The sequence below is a fragment of the Watersipora subatra genome, chromosome 8, assembly GCF_963576615.1.
Source record: "Watersipora subatra chromosome 8, tzWatSuba1.1, whole genome shotgun sequence".
Classification (NCBI taxonomy): Eukaryota; Metazoa; Bryozoa; class Gymnolaemata; order Cheilostomatida; family Watersiporidae; genus Watersipora; species Watersipora subatra.
The window spans coordinates 60,382,741-60,402,024 of NC_088715.1; the positions used below are offsets into that span (position 1 = coordinate 60,382,741).

General features: G+C 33.4%; 1 long non-coding RNA gene across 1 annotated transcript; it reads right to left on the minus strand.

Annotated features, from left to right (window-relative positions):
* Positions 1-1,021: 1,021 nt before the first annotated feature.
* Positions 1,022-2,757, minus strand: LOC137401406 (uncharacterized). The gene is made up of 3 exons (XR_010979331.1): positions 2,711-2,757; positions 2,411-2,562; positions 1,022-1,112 (listed from the first exon to the last, which is right to left on the minus strand). It is a non-coding gene; the product is annotated as an uncharacterized lncRNA (long non-coding RNA).
* Between the last annotated feature and the right edge of the window lie 16,527 nt (positions 2,758-19,284).

Sequence of the window (19,284 nt, forward strand, 5' to 3'; positions counted from 1 at the left end):
TAGTGAGTGCTAATGTAAGTGCTATAGCAAATGCTATAGTAAGTGCTACAGTAAGTTTTATAGTAAGTTTTATAGTAAGTGCTAAAGTAAGTGCTATAGTAAGTGCTATAGCAAATGCTATAGTAAGTGCTACAGTAAGTTTTATAGTAAATTTTATGGTAAGTGCTAAAGTAAGTGCTATAGTAAGTGCTATAGCAAATGCTATGGCAAGTGCTATAGTGAGTGCTATAATAAGTGCTATAGTAAGTTTTATAGTAAGTTTTATAGTAAGTGCCATAGCAAGTGCTATAGTAAGTTCTATAGTAAGTGCTATAGCAAATGCTATAGCAAGTGCTATAGTAAGTGCTATAGTAAGTGGGTTCACTGTCAATGGAATGTTATTAATTAATACTGTCTAGGGTCAGGAGACCAGCTTTTGTATACAAGTTTATGCAAGATATACAAGATATGCAAGTTAATATAAGATATGCAAGATATACAAGATCTACAAGGTATACAAGATATACAAGATATTTCGAGATATACAAGATATACAAGGTATACAAGGTATACAAGGTATACAAGGTATACAACATATACAAGGTACATGTATACAATATATACAAGATCTACAAGACCTACAAGATATGCAAGGTATACAAGGAATACAAGATATACAAGATATACAACATATACAAAATATACAACATATACAAGATATACAAGATATACAAGACATACAAGATACACAAGATGTACAAGGTGTACAAGATATACAAGATATACACGACATACAAGATATACAAGATACACAAGATACACAAGTTTTTACAAGATATTCAAGATATACAAGATATACAAGATAAGGTTTTAAAGTGTTAATGCTTTTATACTAAATATGTAATACAGTCTGTTTAAACAGTTGTTTATCATTTTTACATTTATGCAAATTTCGAAACTTAAGTGTGAAGCTGTAATAACATTTAGATAGTTTTATCTAGAGTTCCACTTACCAGAGGCATGATGGTGAACTGGCATATAAGAGCTATGACTGGAGCTTTTGGCTTTCTTAAGTTCTCTTTGATAGTATCCATCTTCAGATCATTGCCCATTCCAAGAATCATAGTTATAAACTACAAGTTTTACCAAAATTAGTTATTTTATATTTATATGGTGATATCCATGGACACCATTGCTGTCTATTTATCTACTCATGCTGATTTACAGGTGCTGTTAGATACGCTACAAATACATATTACAAAACTCTCTGAGGGAGGTCACTGAGCTTAATGAGATCATCAAGGTCACTGAGGTGATAAGGTCATTGAGTTCATTGGGGTTATTAAAGTCAAACTCGCAGGCCCAGAACATGAACAATGACTAAGTGCATCAAACACTTTGAAAAAACCACCACAATAAAGCTTTGATAACTGCAGCATCAAAAGTTTGTTTTTGAATACGGTGAAGTTTCTATGTGTAGATTTAAAATGGAACTGACTGTTTTTTTATTGATTTATCTATTTATTCATGTATTTATACCTGGTTAATATAAACAAACAAACAATGCTTTAGCTTTTTATTGAAACCTAATAGGTAACTAAACTACAAGTAATACAGTGTTATTTTGCTAAATTCTGAAAAAACCATTTTTTTGTTATTTTATCAGACCTTGCCTTCATGCAAGATAGCTTTACTGTCACACAGATTACAGATAATTTATATATAGATATTTTTATAAAAATATATTTTTTATATTTTTATAAAAATATCTATATATATATATAATCTATATATTTTTATATAAATATCTAAATATTTTTTATAAAAATATTTAGATATTTTTCTTTTCATTTCTATACTCAATTTTTAAAGATTCAAATAACTTACTTGGAGTAGGACCTACTTAAAAATGCACTTGTACAAAATTTAATAGAATTTATCAAAAGTATTGGCAATTGTTGTGAATCTTTAAAGTGATCTGATTTCCAGAATGTTTCAAGATTACAATTGGCAAAACTTTTTAAACGCGCAAAGACAAATACATGCAAAATAACATGATTACTTGATATCGTTGCTATAGTAACTGATATCGGTTATTGTGTTCAAGTTGCAGTGTTACGCGTTACTATTATGTCAGTCTCTTTGCAACTACAGATGTCATTATCGCATTTTGCTTGATCTGAGTGTTTTAAATGTACATGTAACTGTAATCAGGTTTTTTCGATTTTAACTTTGAAACTTCCTGGCTGTCAGGTTACCTCAAACATCAAATACATTTGCAAATGAGAAAAAAGACCGGTACTTTCTCATAAAATCTACTAAAATCTTGTTCACGTTTATCCTTAAGTGATTGTTTGTTGTTTATAAAGTTGAGATCTACGTGCAGCAAACAAACTAGATAAAGACCATGGAGACCATGCCAACATCTTACCATTATTTTAAATATTATGTCATAAGCCAAGTTCAGAGTGCCACGTTTGCGGATGCAGCGGAGTGTGATGTCACCAACATGAATACTTTCACTGCTGTCACCGTGAAGCAAATAAAACTTGAGACTTGTATAGCCAATATATTCTGGGGTACCTGTAAAAATGAAGCATAACTAAGGCTTGCTTTTTTATCTAAGACAAAATTTTGTCTGATGACTTGAGAAGCAATTTTTCAGTATTTAGCTTTTGTATACCTACAAGCAAAATGGCAAGCGCATGATTATATAACACTAATTACTTACTGAAAAATGAAATATTGTAGCAGCTTTGGTGTAAGCCTCCATTGACATTATCAGGAGCCTGGAGCAAACTTAGGGTTGTTGCATTTTGATTTGTCCCCTCGTGACAGCTAGAGATGATAACTTCACCCTAAAGCATTTGTATACATTGTGACCATCTTGTAGACAGACAATTTTTTTTGCTTGAAGCTGTATTAATAAAGCATGGAGCTTTTCAAATTTTTCCCTAGCCTAGAAAAAGGTTTTACTGTGTAAAATATTTAAGATTCTTACTCAATTCTGCTTACAAGTGGAATAAGTACATTATAAATTCCTCTGTCATACAGCCCACGACCAAAGTGGTATTGGAAAAAAGAAAGGGTACTGATGGTTGAGAAATGCAATATTAGCAGTCAAATGGTACGGCAGTGCAATAGGACAACTGCAATGGTAGCTGTAATGTACTGGGTGTGGGTGTTATTATGTACAACAAACAGCAATAATGAAAGGAAAAGGTTGTGTTTATATCTCTCCCCTGCAATAAGAGAAATGCAATATTAGAAGTAAAATGGCAAGCTGCTGTGTAATATACACATGCTGGGGGGCTGCATACTATTGGTGATAGCAACCAATATATCAAGAAGTTGTGATATTTATTTAAACAGATTTTAGCTGGTTGTCATAGAAATAGATGTATATCTATAAGAAAATGTAGGCCTATTACTTAATTTTGCAAATATTAAAAACGGCTTGGAAGTTCCACGATATTGGGCACAGCCGCAGTATCATCAACAAAATCTTTAGAAAAATAATAACAGTAACATATTGCACACCATCGTCAATATATACTTCGATCTTGTAAATTCGAATGATTATTCTTATAACTAAATCTCATAATAATCTTATAAAATCAAATAATTATTCTTACAATTAAATATTGTAATAACCTTATAAGAATCGTTAGAAAAATATCATCAATCAAATAATCAAAAATGTTCTCGTCATAAAGGGGCATTGTAGTTCGGCCCTAGCTTGTACATAAATTCTAAAAAATTTGGTTAACGTTTTAAATCATTTAATGAAACCTTTGGTGATAGGACAAAAAACATAGGCTGATAAACTATGTACTACAATTTCATATCTGTAAATTGGTCTACGCCTCAAGCGGTCTAAGTTTATTACAGAAACATTCGGATAAATTCGATTACAAGTAAACAATGCCATAGACTGGTGAAATGAGCACGGTTTTCTCGTGAAATGCGCACTGCTAAATAGTTCTACTCTCTGTCGCACGGCTTTATTGGCGTATCGTAGGCCGGTCTTAACTTTTATTAAACCAAACTTTTCAAGGGTTTTGTGGCGATTTTCGGCCAAATTAATCTGTCTATTTATGCATAATCTGATCAGATGGGTAAGTTTTAAGATACTGTCGACAATTTACAAAGACTTGATAACATATTTAAATAGGCTAATATGTGTTTTGCATCGTTATTATACTTTAACGACTCTACAAAACAACGGTTAAATTTGTTGATGAGATCTCGAAACAAGGGTTTGTGACGTTGTTGATGAATAGTTTGCGTAAGTTGTGTGCACATGCATTTATCATAAAAACTCTCAAACTTCGCTTTGCTCGTTTGGTCGTGGGACAACTGTACATCTGGTTTTTTAACATGCATTTACTTTCATCTACTGAACATGTCCGGTACTAATATACATATACTTTTATCTACTGTACGTGCTGCGTACTAACATATATATACACTCATCTACTGTACATGCGGTGTACTAAAATGCATATACAATGTACTTTTATTCATTATACATGTTGTGTACTAACATATAGTTTTATCTACTGTACCTGTGATGTACTAACATACATATATTTTTTATCTACTGTACATGCAATGTACAAAAAATTTCTAATGTACATGGGGTTTATTAACTTACATGTACATACCCTGATATATGCTGTATAATGTACACACAGGCCTAGCAATATACGCAAAATGGGTGATGAGTGTTTGGCAACACAATTATTATACTAACAACTCTACAAAGAAAAGAGGAGCCAGCGCAGACTCAGACTGAGATACAGAGATCTAGCTAAATGTAACATAAAGTTAAGGAGACTAGGCAAAAACATATGGGAAGAGAAGGTAGAAAACAGAGCTGCATGAAGGTTGGGGATAAAGCCTAAATAATAAGACAGTTATTCTCGAGCCGACCGACTGCAATAGAGAGATAAATATATTATATACACACACAAAGCATTTCATCTGTTATACAGAAGCTGGTGTTTACTTATAGCATTATGCATGTTGTATAGATAAAGAGCACACATACAAATCCATGTACTCGCTGTATAAATAATGTACTGTTGTTCATAGCATAATATTTATTGTACAGCTGTCAAAGAATAGGCTAAAGATGGCTAGTAACTTGAACTGCTTATAAAGTCTTGCAATGTATTAGACAGCTCATACTTAGACAGCTACTAAAATCTTCCTGTATCAAGCAGTTTTTGTATCAAAGAGCTCAAACCACACATGAATTAACATAGTAATAAGCGGATATAACTACAAAGATCATAAATTTGATAACATCTCGCTCCGGCTTCACTTCCTATTTTCTGCGGCTTATTTAAGTGCATAAAGGCAGACAGCCATTCATTGTGCTGTTGTTTTTTAGTTATGTTTATTCATGTTAAACCATTACAATAAATTGTAAATATTTTGATCAACTGAATGAATCAGGAGGTACAACTGTTGTTAACCATTATGGAATTTAGACGCAGTTAAAGTTACCACGCTATGATGAGCACTGTTGTATCGAAACATACAAATCAAGCATGAGCCTCATCACTATGATAAGTCCTGAGGTATATTTATAGCTACAATAACATAGCATGGCTTACAGGGTTTTATTGTCACTGCATCAGCTCCCATCTAAGTTACCGTTTGAATACACAGAAATTGTTTAGAAAGGTTACGTAAGCTTATTGTTATTCTTAAGAAAGATCAATTCATAAATTTGAGCACTTAAAATTTTAAGCTGAAAAGAAATTAGCCGCATAATTCCTGCAGTTATGCAACTAATTGACCACCACTGAGCCCCTACAAGTCCTATGTATAGCTTGGATATGATATTAAACGAACGTTGTCGTCATTTTTGTAGCGTGTCTATGGCTGGCCGCTTATGGCAGTGCTGTATTACTGTAATAAGAATGCAAACTTTGTCTATCGATATCAGCTCTTCGAGGTTATCTCTAATCATAGACTAGCTAGTCTTGGGTGATTGATTAAGTAACAATATATCCAGGATTTGTGAAATCTATTCTGTTTATTATTCTCACTAGTAGACTGGCAGTCATGTACGATGTTAAGGATCATTCTGAGCAATAAGTATGTGCATAATTATTCTGGGATCTGGAAAGGTGATTGAGAGGTTTGGATTTGAATATCTAAGTTAATTTCCGGAAATGCTATTGATTTTGCTTAAAAGGGTTTTAGCGTAGTTTTGGACAGCCAAACAGACAAATGCAGCTCTTATTATAGTAAAGATTTTAGAAGTTTCTCTAAAACTAGGATAAAAACATGCTAAATATTGCTTAAAGTTTAAATAAAAATAGTCGTACATTTTGTAAAAAATCTATTTTTTATGTATGGCAGTTTTTATTATTAAGGCAAATTTAGAATAAATATTTTATGTCTAAGAGACATCTAATGAGCTTTTGTCAATTGAAGCTGAATTCCTTCAGGATTTACTTTGACACTTTTTTTCCTTGTAAGACTTTTAGCTCTTTATAAAAAAGCTTGATAGCACCTGCACTGTGTGTCTAGATGAGAGTGAGAGATGACGAATACTCACGGAGACTGTGGCTATGTCTGGTTTTGTGCTCTCAATGAATATGGTGAAATTCTTTATATTCTTATCGCCGTACATGACCACTGTGTTGAGCGTTGCTGGGTGTCTGTAGATAACGGTGAGCAGGTCATTCTCTAGAGGAATAATGTTAAACTGTTTCTGTGTGTCGTTTTCTGTAAAAGAAAAGTCAGGTTAAAATATTTGTCAGCAGCGTGTGGTTTCAAGCAACATCAGGAGCTGTTTAGTTGATGCTGGTACTAACTTTAGTTATGCTCAAGTTTTAGTTCGTAGATGCGTGTTTTTTTCAAAGTTGTTAAACACTTTGCAAGTATAGGCTTGGAGGGTTTATCTAAAGATTGAAATAGATTTTTTAAAATTACCACTAAAAGCAGCTAACCAAGTTTATCATTTTTCTTTTTTTATGGAAATTTAGGTTTAACTCTATAAATTGCTGTGATTTAGGTAGAACCACCTGGCCAACACTGAGTAGCATGTGTCACTCTGAAATTTGAAAAGCTACCCTACAGCCCGCTGTGACTAGGGAGGGTAGTTCCGGCTACCTACCCAAACTGGAACCCACCTAGGCTGTTACCTGGAGATAAACTAGATACTTTCAGCTGAGTGGTTGAGCAAAATGGACATGACTTCTTAAACATTCTTATCTTAACGTATTCTGGCAATAAATCAATTTCACTTTTTGTAAATTGGAGTTATCTCCTCTGGTTTTAACAAAGTGGTGATCTAACCATAGTCCAAGAATGAAATGCTGATTAAACAAGTTAGGATAGGACAACTTATATTAAGAATTAGTTCAAGTTAAACATGAACTTACACAAAGTTTTAGTACATTTTATCAGAAAGTATCGTATTTTTTTATAATTTGCGATTGTTTTTTATGTTTGAGGCAATATGATTTCCAAAATATTTCAAGATTAAAATCGACTAAACTTGATTATGAATAAAACGCTCTGATCAAGCAAAAGTGCGATTATGACATTTATAGTTGCAAAGAGACTGACAGAATAAAGACACATAACACCTTAAATTGACTGCAATAGCCGATATCAACTATCGCAATGATAATAACTAATGCAGTCATTTTGTATGTATTTTTATTTAGAGCATTTTAACTGCAATCAAGTTTTGTCAATCTTAACCTAGAAGGCAATCAGATCACTTCAAACATCAAAAACAATTGCATATGATAGAATAATACTGATACTTTCTGATAAAGTCTACTAAAAATTTTTGTGAGTTCATCTTTAAAAGTCTTTCAGTAAATATACAAAACAGTTTACTTACTTTCTGTCTGACTGATCAAGCATGCTGCCAGCTTTATAAAAAGGGCATGATAGATAAGCTGTCGTAACATGCTGCCAGTCAGGTATGCTTCAAGTCGTTGCTTAGTGAGGCAGCTGTCACGCAATGATTAACACAGACACAAGGCTACCATATATAAGGAATTTTCATCTACTTCGTGTGTTTGGCTATTGTTCAATGTTATTGCTTCAACAGGGTTTAAGATTACAGCCTGAAAACCTTGAACCAAAGTTACAATCTTGAAGCCTTTAGCCAATCAAATAGAAGCATTGAGGGGTGTAAATAACAAAGCTCATTTCTAGTTTCATGATTGGTTAAATAAATCCAGTGCTATAAGGCATAGACCTAATTCTTTGTAGTACACTTTATTACTATATGTTGGTCTCTTTGGTTACGTGGTTGTAGGTGTTCGAGACAGGAGAAGACAACTCTTTCACAAGTCTGATGCTTGTTCCGGCCTTGAGGTTAGAAACCTAATACATTATGTCTAAGTATGCCAAAATAGCTGCTTGTAATGAACTGCTATTTAATACCAAACCATAAAGTGTAGGGTAATACAATTATCTTTTGAATATTTAAGAAGTAAACATATTCATACATCTAGAAAGGTTATTATCAGTTGTAGAAATATGGGGATTCAGCGCAAGCAAACAGCTGACATGTCTACATATGTAAGGAGCTTCATGTATCTAAACTGCTTAATAATTCATGACTTTTCATTTTTTGCCAACAATTATAGCCTGCTTGTAAACAAACATACATTCACATTTTATGAAATTTTCCCATTCGGTTGTGAATATTTTGTAAATACTGGTTTAGTTATTATAGGCACATTTTCAAATGCTTGAAAGAGACCGAGGTAGCACTGTCAAAATTTAAATATTTGGCAGATGCTCCAAAAAGCAGTAGGAAAGATAACTCCTTGGCTTCTTTCATTTCATACCTCATCAGAAGGAGCTTTCATATTTTTTTAACTTACAGTTTGTTAATTTATTTGGATAAACTTGTAAATTTCATTAGTAAATTCAAATTTTCTTCTTTTCTATGCAGGTGATATATTTTTATAGGTAAGATTGCCAACAAGCTGCAATGATTGAAACGTAAGTTCAGTTATGCACAGTTTCTATTACTTAAAATGTTTGGGTATAATGCTCACCACCCGCTGAGTTGCTGAGTGGCAGACAACAGAAACTTCATCCAACTCTATTTTCTACTACATGAATCAGAAAGTTTATGAAGGTCAATACCAGTTTATTACATTATCTCTGCATATAGCCTTCTAAAGCAATTAGTTTAATTTTTTCATAGAGGCTAGAACAGAAGGAAAATGGTGGAACTAAATGAACCTAAATCTTTCCTTTACAATGTCTTACTGTTTTTCATAGACTAGACAGCTTTAGAGGGCTAAGGAGAGCTTTAGAGGGCTATCAAAGTCTTCTGCCAAAACAAATTATTAACAAGTTGTAAAAGCAGACAGAATCTAGAACGAATCTAGACTTTGGAAAAGTTCTTTTTATGTTTACAGACGTATTACGCTGTAAAGGTCTATCCTCTCTTATTTTCCCTCTCTCTTTTTCTCTCTCTCACTCTCCCTCTCTCTCTCTCTCTCTTTCTCTCTCTCTCTCTCTCTCTCTCTCTCTCTCTCTTTTTCTCTCTCCCTCTCCCTTTCTCTCTCTATCTCTCTCTCACTTAGGAAAGCGCGATTCCTTTTGAACTGAATATAATTTTGAAGCTTCAAGCTTGTAGAACTCAGTGAAAAAACAGAAGTCAAATAGAAGTAAGTATTTTTTAAACTTTTTCAGAAAAGTGAGGTATTAGATATAACTGAAGAAACATAATGGTTGCAGTGCACTGAGTCTGGTCGGGTGTGTATATTTGTTATGAACAAAAAATAAATATTTCTAGTGTAAAGCTTTTGTTGCTGAAAATAGGCTTTTTAGGTGTGTCTATTTTTATCCTTCTTTACCAAGAATATCAACCAGCGTCCTTAGAAGCTAGTGTTTTGTTAGCAGCCATTTTTATTAAGCGGTTTGGTTAAGTGCCCTTGGTAATTTGGTAATATCTCAAAAACTAATAGTTCAATTGACTTCAAACTTCAAACTTTTGTTAAAAACATATCACATACACAGCGACCATAATTTTTTAATCTTATATAATTCAGAAACATAGAAAAAAATAAAAATTGAGCAACTGAGTTCGAATCAGATGAGAAACGATTCCCTGAATTATAGCGGGCCCAGACTTCAAAGTGTTAAGTGGCTAGTTACTAGTTATTGTTCACAAATGACAGCTTTTTAAATTAGCCATTCGTAAGGCCACAGTAGTATAAGAATCAGCATTTAAAAGATAGTTCACTTTGCCACGCAGAACGTCAATTTTTTTCAACATTGTGTTCAATAGCAGTTCACTATACAATTCAGTGTATATTTTAATATCAAAGTTTCAAAACCAATACAAATTTTAAATCATTAAAATGCAATGACAAGGTGACATCCTAGAATAATGTTATCTTAGCTTCAGCAAAGCAGCTAGCCTGATACAACAATAAACATTGTGGCTTGGTCAGATATTTTCATACGGTTGTACTAATCTGTTTTTATTAGCTTGAAAATTACCACTTCTACATGTTAGCTTGTCTGGTCTAATTACCTCCATCATCCTTCAGATGAGAGCGTTAATCAGCTGGTCACATGAAGCCCTTCTGAAACCGGTATCTAAACATTTCTCTGACATGTCTAAGTGCTTACTACATTTTTACTACATATTTATTTCCGGCAGCAACCATGAGTTGGCAACTGTTGCAGACTTTGACTGATATTTGACGTCACACCCCGAGCTGCCTTATTATGTCTAGTCTCAGTGTTGGTTTAGTCTGCAAAACACCAGGTATGGTTTTGATCCAAATTATTACATAAGCCGTTTTAAGTCTTATGCCAAGCTTTTAGTGGGGTTATTTTTGGTAAAAAGTCTTTGAATTAGGCAACAAGTCTACCAAAATGCTGAGTCTTCCTTCAGCAACTGAATATTTCTTTTTTACTTACTTATTAAGGCTATTCCTGGCTCAGTTTTCAGTACATCTAAAGGGTAAATCAGGGTTCAGGAGGATTGCGTATTCTGTACTCAAAATATATGCTGTAGTGTCTGCATGGCAAGCATATTTAAGGCTAATGTCAATGTCAAAACAACATCTCATATAGCTTAGCAATCAACTAATAGATAACACAAGAAATCCGACCTAACATCTACTGTTAATAGTGTCTGTTCTTATGGTATACTTGAAGGTTGTTTTAGCAGTTGGTTTTGCTATTCCACAAGACTAGCCACTGCTCACTTTTATTTCAACATCCTTAATATATACCTTATTTTAGCTCTCTAAGTATGACATAAACGACAGACACTTTTAACATTTAAAAGACTATTTTTAATTATACTGTAAATGTGAAGATACAAAATCTGTAAATATCGGTTTTGTGAATAACATCGTGCATTGTAAATAAAACTATGTTTTGAATGTTATTATTGTATAAATGCACTAAATGTTATTGTAACGGTAAGGCGTGTTTATAACAAACTATATCACACTTTGATGCACAATTTTAAAAACTTGCCACTTTTAAGCATATGTTGTGGTTGATTAATATTTAAAATAAAGAAAAACCAGAAAACTAAATTATTGAATAATAAATAAGATTTTTATGATAACTAAAAAAGACAAATTTAATCCAGGATTTTACGTTGACCTACTAACTAAGCATGATTAAAATATCACAATTGTAAAGGAATACATAAGGGCATAAGTGCAAACATTAAACTATAAGCTTTAGTCTCATGGAAGATCTCCACAATAACTCTACATAATTTATTTTAGATTCTCCAAGTCCAAATAGATATACTTCTGATCTCAATTTTTGTGGCTTATTTGTATTAATCTGGTACCATGAAATAATTTAGTTTTTTATATTTAAACTCTCGCTCAGTTAGATTTTACATAAACAAGAGTTCCTCAATAGTTTCACCACATTCCTGGTTGTGAATTATCAAGTTACACCAGAAGTGAATATTTAGTAAACATTATTGAACCACCATGCTGATGAATGCTCTGTTTCATGACTTTATAATGCAAGCTTGTAACAGCATGTAGCTGAGCCAAGTGCTGTCTCTATTTCATCACCATATAAAGCTGCTGACCTCCTTGCCGCACCTAATTAACCTACTTCTGTCACAAAAGCTGCAATGTTTGAATAAAGCTCATTTGATGACATTAAGGAACTTTCAATGTCTGTTTCTGAAATTGTCTGCTGTGTTACCTCAATTGTACATTCAAACTTTCAGCAACAGGAAACCAGTCTTATCGTTACATTATTGTCATGTTTGCAAACAGCCAAAGGTCAGACCATTTGATGCCATGGGATTTTTCTTGGAGGCCAGTTTTAGTTTTCTCTTTCTGATTGGTTTATCAAACTTGCTACTAACATTAAATATATTGCCAGCTTTAGTTTCCATGTCGGTTTCATCTTAGCAGTTGTCATACCATGAACTTTAGTTTCTACAGATGAGAGGTGAGCTCTTTTTTTCTTTCTCTCTCTCGCAGTCAGTAGAGGTGACTAATATTGTCAATATTTATGGCGTACGCACAATATCAGATCTCCAATCAGCGTAATTACAAGCAGTTGTCAGCCCTGAGATTTTATTGATCTACCTGAGAGATGCCGGCTATATATGACATCTACCCACATTGGTAAATAAAATATGTTTCTTGTTAAAATTGGGTTAGTACCCATATGAGCACATAACTCTCTCATCTTTTCTGTAAAACAACGGCTCAAGGAATTAGCTGGGTGTTATTTCAAGTCCCAGGCAAAAACACTTTTCTGGAAAACTTATGAAGCATATCAGCATTTAGAAGTTGATTAATGTTTGATAAAAGAAGATGGTGTGCTGCCACTCTTTAAGTTAGAAGGCAGCTTTATGGATTCCTGCCATTTTCATTCATTATTTTTATCGAAAGGTGATAAACGCATGCTAGATGACTGGACGATAAACGCATGCTGGATGTATTAAACTAAAATGCCTTATACATACACTAACAATAGTTCTGTGTCTTTCTTACAGCTTGTTTAAAATTTATTGTTAGTTTGCCCCTCTTACACTTTTTATAATTAGTAGCTGTAATGATAAAAATAATAGCAAGGATAGTAAGATGTAAAACAATAAATATATTTAAAAATTTGCTTAAATAATAAAATTTTCTGCTAACTACTATAATTAATTAAAATTATCATGATAATATCATTAGATTTATTGTTAGAATAATTATATTTTGTTATTTTTCTGCTTTAAAAGAAATTATTAATTTTTTTTTGATAGTTTTTTCAATGGCTGGTGAATTGATACTCTGTGGCTCTCCGTCTTATTTGTTGCTAATACATGTTTTAACAAACAGCCGTCAGTGCTTCAGTTGTACACTAAAATACCGAAGTGTTACGTTTAGTAGCATTCAAAGTACATACGCTAATAAAAACTAATCTTTTTATCATTTTCTAGATTTTCTTATTTATGCTAAAAAAATGGAAAGCTGAATTTCTAATGACATTCACCATAAAACTTTTATTATCCATTTCAATTATAAGCCACAATCTTTACTATAATAAGAGCAGTGTCTGTCCATCTTTCCAAAGCTATGGTTACAGCATTAGCAAAAAATTTGTCTTGCATGGGAATTGAACTCGAGTTCTCCAATTTGCAGTCTGTCGCTCTAACAACTACCCAATTCACCTGTCTTGCCCCTTCGCAAATTTGTTATACACTTACTGGTTACTCATTACAATCTCTCACATTGCACGTGGGCTTTCCAAGCGTACTAGTTAGGTTGATCAGAAAGAAAAAACATTTTGTAAAAAACTGTGCAGTTATACACTTGGCCCAAAACTTTATATTGCATCTAGTTGCAACACATAAACAGTGGTGTTAGCGTATGAAAATGTTTGTGAGAGTTAAGCGAAATGAGTTGCCCAACTTGCGTGCGCAGTAACCTAGGCTACGCCTGATGCTGTTTCTTTAAACTTACAGCCAGATTAATGGGCTTCTCATAGCCCCCTGGACTGTTTTGTTTCTATTCATAATGACATCACTTCTAGCAAAATTAGGCAAGCGTCAGGCTTGTTGGCAGCAATTGTCAGCCGATGCTTCAAGCTTCTAAGGCAAGTCATGCCATATACCACATTAATGAGCAAATTCTTATCGTGTATGGATTGCAGGGAGTGCAAGTGCTGGGCGAGGCATGTAAAAAGGTGCTTTAGCAGGTTATTGGCTCATTTAGCTCACGCTGTATACATGGAGTAATTAGTACTAGTTCACCTACAGTGTATACACATAGACTAGCATGGAGTAGTTCACCTACAGTGTATACACATAGACTAGCATGGAGTAGTTCACCTACAGTGTATACACATAGACTAGCATGGAGTAGTTCACCTACAGTGTATACACATAGACTAGCATGGAGTAGTTCACCTACAGTGTATACACATAGACTAACATAGAGTAGTTCACCTACAGTGTATACATATAGACTAAAATAGAGTAGTTCATGTGAAAACATGATGTGTAAAAATATTCATTTTTCAAAACTTTTGTCATCACGCTAAGAAAAGTGGTTTACTCACTTTTTAATAATTTAATCAAATATCAAATTGTTTGATTTTGCAGCTGTTTATACTGCTGTTTGAGAAATTGATTCAGTCTCTTCATGCATAGTTATAGCTACTAGCAAAAACGGCTCCAAAAATGTATCAAAAACGGATTTTGATATATTTTTTATAGATTATTTTTTCTGTCATCAGTAAACCGTCTTCAGAGTTGACTTTTTTTTAATTAAAGTTATGGTGATTTCTTTTGTCATGATAGTCAGACATTTTGACCTCAGCGTAGCAACTCAGATTCAGCTAGCAGTTCGGTCAAAATTTCTCCTCGGTTTTGGTTTTTCTCAAGGCTTAAGCAGTGCCAGCCTGCATCATTCTATCTTGAGTTTCTGCATTTGCGGCTGGATTGTTATTTACCAAATAATCGCTTACATCACCACTGGTCACATGGTACTAGATCACATGACACTAAATAAATCCATTAGTCAGAGGAAAGTGTTTTCTTGTGTTTGCTGCCCTCTGCTATACGCACTAGCTGTTTATATTGTTTACGATGCTGTTTTATTTGTTTTACATGCGGCAAACACCAAAAACTGAGTTTTTGATGTTTTATCACGTCATTTTGGTAAGTTGTAACATGTAATGATAATAATTTGCTTGGCTACCAAAGATGTTGTTCACATGGTGTAAACAAGAATAATTTTGAGTGCTTGATAACTCATAGAGTCAGCTGGTTCTGTGATTGTTACTTGCAAGTGCCCGAGTTGTGGGCGCTCTTCTATTTGACAGAAGGCATCAAGTGTAGACGGAGATCTGTTAAACATTTTATAGAGTTGTTCACAGTTAGTTTTATCTATGACTAGCAGTAAGCTCAATTTTGTGAAGATATTCAAGGCAACTTACTACACTGCTTTCGACAAACCATGAATGCATTCATTGGGAGCGAATGTCCTTAATGCATGCAAAGGGGCAATCTTGAGTTTTTGATCGGATGGGTGATTAAAAGGCTGACTCTCAGGTACCAGATAGAGCTGTGAAATTGAAAATTTTTGGCGACTTGGTGAAAGGCGCAAAGCATATGGGCGTGAAGTTTGGATAAAATTGATTTAAAAATGTGAAAACACACAGCGTTAACACAGACTAACAGACAAGCACAATTTATTAATAAGCTATCCTTTAATATTTATTTTTCAATCTTTTTCACTATTTTTATATTATTATAATCACGAGTAATTAATGTTTTTTTATAATCCTGTAAAAACTTGCTGAGGCGGTGACGGGGTGTGAAATAGCTTTTACCTAGTGTTAGCTTTGACTATAAACAAGTGTGACTCACAGAGAGTTGCAACTGTGTTTATTATGTCTTTTGCCAATTGGGAAGTCAATACATTTTAGTAACAGTATATTAAATTTTTATTTTAAGGGTTAAACCGCTTAAATAATTTACGCTAATATGAAATTAAATACGCAATACATAATTCAAACGCAGCTATTAACTAGCTTAGTGAGAGGACAACTTCAAAACTGACTTTCGAGGTCAACCTTAATTGCTATGAAATAGTTTAGTGCTCTGAAAACATATTTTAGTAGAATAAATGCTGGCTGCTCTCTGTAGACTTTACCGAGTTCAATTGAATGTATTTTTATCTTGGGCTAAGACCAAGCAAATCAGTTTCATTAGCAAAGTTCTCAAGTCGGATTAACAGTCCACAGATTTACTTGTGATGTTTTGGCTAGCATAATAGATCTATGACTTTTTTTGCATAGGTCTATGGATCTTTGTACACCTCTATTTAACAAAATTTATCAAGTTTGTTTCAACGTAAGTGTGAATACTCTGAATGGAACATAAAAATTTACCAGCATTCTTACGCTGCCTCCTATAGGTAAATACAATAGCGATCATCCAATCACAAGAGAGTGTTTTTATTGTCAGATAAACTTGTTGTTAATAATTCTGTGGTCACAGCAGAATTTTCAAAATCTCCAAATATCTGTAACTTGGCAGCAAACTTTTTGTGAAAATGAGACCATCTTAGTTTGTAAATGGTCAGCAAACTACAGATGTTATCTCTGCTTATGGCCGTTTTAAGAGTTTTTTTACGAATTTAGGGGGTTGTTTGAATTTCTTAGCCTTCTCATGTAAAGAGCCACTTTTGCTAATGAGTAAATCACAGTGCTGGTAAATAAACCAGAGAACAAGGTTTTATCATTGATAAGTTAGTGAGATCAGAAAGCGAAGTCTATTTATAGCAGATGGTTGAATGAGTGGATCAGAGGATGAGATGTTATTTATATAAACCAATGATATACAGCCACCACAAGGATAAGCGACGGGCATCATGTGGGCAGGGCTTAATGACCGAACTCTGTTGAAATGAACCCGAACACAGCGCCCGAACAAACAAATATGCTGAATAAAGCTCCTTGTAAATTTATAGATATTATGAACAATAGTGGTTATTTTACTGATCTGCTGGTTTCATTTTGTTGTCAAATAAATATAGTTGCCCAATATTGTCACCGTTATGATCAGTCAGTTGCCATTCCCAAGCATTTACGATATTAATAGTCGCAATCGTAAAATAGCCAAAATTTGGTTCTATATTTAGATTCTGAGTATGAAAACTACACTCCACAGCTTTGCCTGCAGTCCCATGTTAATGGCCAGGTGAAACAATGTGACAACAATGAAAGACTTTGTCATTTTATATTAAGGGTTGCTAAATATTAATCAAAAACTAGAAAAAAAGGCCGTTGTTCGGGTGATTTTGGGTAAATTATATTCAACTTTAAGCATATACTACGACACCTACCAATTTCAAAATAAGTAAATGTAGATAATTTGAAATGTTTTATTTTTTATGGATCTACTTTTTAGTTAGGTGTTATCCTTACATTGTAGAAATTCAAGGTTTGCTATTGTGAGTTGCGGGGCCTACTGACTGAATAAGCTAATGACACGATAACAGCGAGTCGTGTTTCCCAAAACCTAATAAGGCAACGCGACCCCCCCCCCCCCTCGCGAGAAATGTGTTGGCTCCCAAAAATCCAGGCTCGCACAATCCTAACAGGGCACAATAATTAAACCCCGCCCATATGATAGCCGTCGCCTATCCTTGGGGGCTGTATATCGTTGTATAAACAAAAGTTTGATCGCCTGTTAGATATTAGATATTAAATGTTAGATATTAGATATTAAATGTTAGATATCAGATATCAGATATTAGATTTTAGATTTTACATGTTAGATGCTAGATATCAGATATTAAATGTTAGATGTTTGATATCAGATATCAGATATTAGATGTTAGATTTTAGATGTTAGATGTTAGATGTTTGATATCAGATATCAGATATCAGATATTAGATGTTAGATTTTAGATGTTAGAAGTTAGATGTTAGATATCAGATATTAAACGTTAGATGTTAGATGTTAAACGCCAGAATGCTAGATATTAGTTATTAGATGTTAGATGAAGGTTGATTAACTTTATAAGGTATATAAATGAAATATAGTGATAATTTGTTTATGGTGAAACGACAAAAAAATTTGGTTTTGATTGATATCAACTAGAAACTACAAAATGCAAAGAAAATAAGTTTTTGTCGATCAACGTGCCTTAAATGATACCACTATTAGTATCTTGATATTTCAGTGTACAGCTAAAATGCATGCTAGCAAACAGGGCGGATACAGAGGCAAGAAATGTCAATAAAAATGTTTATTATAAAAACTTTAAAGTTCAATTTTAAATTTTTCGGTTTTTAAACCAGTAAACAAACAAAAAATAATTAACAGTTAGATCCAATGTTGTCCGTATAATATAAATACTGTTTATTTAGTTGTGCTGTTTGAGTGCAACATTCAGGAGGAGATGCTAAGAGGTGTTTGTTCTCTCCTAAAAGCTTTTTTCCAAATAAACTACACAGGTCGATAAGCTGAATGTTTACTAAATGTTGAAACATCATGTAAATTGATGATTTTTTATGACCATGATTTGATGTACTTTTGATACTGGAAAGATTCATGCGATTTCAAAAAAAGAATTCTCAAGAATTATTTTGCTTATTCCCTCAAATAGTTTAAACTAAAAGATGCTATCATACAACTTTGTTTGGGCTGTTGGCAGTACTAGAGAGCTTTATGAGATCATGAAGACATCAATATGGACATATAGAAACTAAAAAAACTTAAATGCTTGCAAAGTTCTTACATGTATGCCTGTACTTATGCCTTTTCATTTTTTAAAGCTTTGTGATATTACAATAATGCTGAGCTAACAAGTTACTACAATCTCATAGATTGAGGGGTTTTTGTTAATATTCACCAAACAATCCAATTGGTGGTTTTTAATATCTCAAATATCTAAATCAATACTTCATATCAATTTTCTATTGTATGTGTTAGTGTGTCTGTCTGTTTGTTTGTCTGTGTTTCTGCATTTTGTTGCCGACTTTGTCTGAACTTCACACACATGAACTTCATGCCTTTTGCTGGGTCACTAAATTATCTGATTTTAACGTCCCATCTGGTTTCTGAGACCCAGTCTTTTAAACACCCACCTGCAGACTATCTCATTGACAATAAAAGAAATGTCAGACATAAGCTGGCTCACTGCTGGTTTATCATAAAAGATCAAAAATCAGGAACTTTTTAAAATAAAGAGTTTAAGAATGGTACAATGCTTTTATTTGTCATAGATAGCATATTTCTTAATTTCTATTTTTGTATTTTTTTACTCGTAACAAAAAACATAATTTTGTTGT